Source organism: Priapulus caudatus, unplaced genomic scaffold, assembly GCF_000485595.1.
Source record: "Priapulus caudatus unplaced genomic scaffold, Priapulus_caudatus-5.0.1 Scaffold311, whole genome shotgun sequence".
Classification (NCBI taxonomy): domain Eukaryota; kingdom Metazoa; phylum Priapulida; class Priapulimorpha; order Priapulimorphida; family Priapulidae; genus Priapulus; species Priapulus caudatus.
This window is the reverse complement of record NW_014577372.1, coordinates 98,910-102,391: the sequence shown is the minus strand read 5'-3', so window position 1 is coordinate 102,391 and position 3,482 is coordinate 98,910. Positions and strand designations below refer to the sequence as shown.

General features: G+C 39.1%; 1 protein-coding gene across 2 annotated transcripts in view; it reads right to left on the bottom strand.

The window, feature by feature from the left end:
• The window catches only part of LOC106808888 (glutenin, high molecular weight subunit PW212-like), a gene marked incomplete at its 3' end in the record, with an annotated part of 24,090 nt that extends 20,746 nt beyond the window's left edge, over nucleotides 1-3,344 (bottom strand). For both annotated transcript variants that reach the window (XM_014811795.1, XM_014811794.1), the window contains 1 exon segment: nucleotides 3,317-3,344.
• Nucleotides 3,345-3,482: the final 138 nt, after the last annotated feature.

Below are 3,482 nucleotides of genomic sequence, written 5' to 3'. Positions count from 1 at the left end.
CACACGCACACGCACACGCACACGCACACGCACACACACACACACACACACACACACACACACACACACACACACGTGTTTAGATTATTCTCGTGTGATTGTAGCCGATTATCTTTGTATAATAGAAACGTTGTTACTATAAAAACTTGCGTGTAATACTACAAAATCTATTTAATCAACAGACACTGGCGAACACGAGACAGTTAATACGCTTATCGCAACGGGTTCCTTCAGATTTTTTTTTTTAAGAATTGTGCTCTAATCCTGACCATGTATGGGGAACATCAGTTCCTTGCACGCTAGTACATTCTAAGGCGCAGTGACACAAGCAGCTCAAGTTTAGGACATTCCAGATTTTACAGCCACGTAATGATGTTCACCACACTATTCAACCACCGACCTTTGCCGACAATATATATATATATATATCAGGAATAGATAATAGGGAATCTATATTCCCATTTATATCTATTTTTACATCTATATTCCCTATTATCTACTCCTGATATATATATATATATATTGACACTAGTATTCTCATGATGACCGATTTTCCAGTGCAAACCGTGCCCCTCAGTGCCGTTTTTTGTCTATTCGTATTTTTAACGCCCTAGCTGTATAACTCGACCTGACTTCATTATCGAAAAATAGCCGTGTATACACTTAATGTGTAAGTAGATCTCGTATTTCAGTTGTTACGTAATCCTCGAGATCTACTTTGATAGATTCTAGTGTGATAGAGACGGAATTGTAGCGTTCTTAAGGTTCGTATTACTGAGGATGATGAGAAATCGCGCGTTGTTTATGAAACGGGAAGTTAAATGGGCGTGTAAATGTCTTGTAGTAGTATAAAATGGCCGCGGCCTCATCGTCGTCGTCGTCGTCGTCGTCGTCATCATCATCATCAATACCACAATGACCACTATTTGCGCTATTCAACCATATCTTTTTCATTCTTTCATTCTTTTTCTTTCATATCTTTCTTTCTTATCATTCTTTCATATCATTCTTTCATATCATTCTTTCATATCTTTTTCATTCATTCATATTTTTTATCTACTATTAATTCATAGAAATAAAGGTTTTGGTGCAAAAGTCAACTCTTCCTATTTCAAAGATGATTTTAGCTTGAACAGCTATATTCGCACCAACATCATCATGACAGATGACATATTTGCCGTCTCTTGACAGTCCTATCACGGTGGGGAGAGGCGCATGCGCAGAAAGCCTCTCTATGGCTACTCAAAATACACTCATAATATAGGACCATTCAAAAAAAAGGCGCGACCGAGCGAGCAATAGAGTGTGCGAGCAAGAATTGTATGTAGGCGGACTGGGTGGCATTCGCGACACGCCGGGCGTGTTTATAATTTGTTGTTACTGCATTTCTCATCTAAACTCTCACCCATTCACGTGTTTTGCGGCTCATTTGCCATTTCGTGGAGACAAGGCCCGCACGCCAGAGAGAGTGTACACATTCGCGCACCGTCCGGCAGTTTTCGAAGCGTTTTCCATTACCGCACGAGTGTTAATTAAACAGTCAGAATTCCTCATTTTAACGAAGCAGTAAGTCAGTGTGTAATGAGGCGAGATAAGATTGACGGCACGAATAGACGACAGTAAACGCGGCGGAAAGCGAGCAAGTTGGCCGGGCACGAACCCCTAAAACAAAAGCAAACCTCATATGGTTGATAGACAGATACGCAGAACGTGTGGCAGCAGAACGCATTAAGGACAAATATGTTACAACAATCTGAACAGAAATAAAACGTTTTGGTGTTGGGGGCTGTAACACATAACCATCCTGGATTAGGTTTCTGCGACCGTTATGACAATATAAGGTAATTTTAGTTTCATGATAATGTCTTGTGGTTTAAATCATGTTCGTTTAACAGGTAAATACAATTGGATATACCATATAACATTAAATCATTATTCAGTAGAATGCTACGATATTTTCCACTGGGTTAAGCATAGTGTATTCTGTACGCCGTGTTCATACAGATGCGATGGAGCACTATTCCTGGCATACCTGCAGACATGCCCGGGGTTCCAAGCTATATCCACGAGGAGCAGTAAAGTTGGAGAGTGACGCAGCTCAGCAGTCATGCGTCACTTGAATGAGATACCTTAGTGTAAAATACAAACTATATGCCCTCTTAATAGAAAGCCATCCCCTTCAAAATCATTTTCAAACATTTCATATACGCAATTTTAAATCAATTTAAAAAAATTTAAATTAATAAATTATGATTATAAATTCATTAAAATTTTTGAAAATAATTTTTGTAGGGAATGGCTTTCCATACCTCTCAGCCACTGCCGCACTATATCTGCCAAATAATCCTGCCGAACCTATAGCAGTAAAGTAGAGAGGTATTTTTACGAGCAAATTCATATTGAATGTCTATCTTCCACGGCCTCCGTCTTCCCCATTTCTCGTACAAAAGAGCGGTTTTCTCGAATTTTTCGTGGCAAATTTCGTCATTAGATTGCAGAAATGTGCAATGCACACGCGAGATGGATGCCGAATAGACGCCTGGAAGGGATTGAAATTTCAATCGGTTTTCCGACAAACATGGTGGAATTTCGCATCATAGAGCTGCAAAAGTTTCGAGTAAAGAATGTACGGTTAATGTGCAGTGATTTTGCATGAATAAAATGCATGTTGCGTGTTGATAGCAACTGTTTACGTATTTTTAATTATTTTCTGTGTGCTGCTTATTTAGGCCTGCCGCTTATGGACGCCCTCTACTGTTGGAAAACACCACCATCATCTACACCTACCGACTATAATATATAATAATCGTCCGGTGTTGTGTTCACTAACTAAGCCATATATAAGAGTGTATAAGTGTATATATTATAACAGGTCACCGCTATATTTTAATACTGGCCAGCGCTGCGCCTGCCTTATTTCTTAGCATAGTGTGCGTGCGTGAGCTATCAGAAAAATTGATACGAATAATCCACAGTAGTAGTTTACAATAAATACCTACAGTTACTGCAACAGACACACGAATGACAGCAAGGTTTTTATTGTGGAGTTTTGGCGATGAAAAAAAAACTTTCAAGTCATGCTAATGTTAACTGACATTCTCTATATTATCAACTATTCGCAGCATGGACATGCATGGTTCATGTAACAAGATCGCAAACATGTATGTTACTGTAACATATATACTGTGGTTTATTACACAAGAGTGTGTATATATATATGCAACAGAGGTTAAGATTTAGAATAGAAAACAAAAATAAATATAATATAACATAATAATAAATACAATTAATAAATATAATTTAAATTAACAAACACTTACCGGACACCATACGCTCCGCTGTCATAAACTAACTTTATCTAAAAATAATCTCCCGCGAAAACGCTACACGCACACCACACGCACACGCACACGCACACGCACACGCAGCAGCTTACCCAGACACGCGCGTAACGGAGAAACGCACACGCCAACACGGCTCGA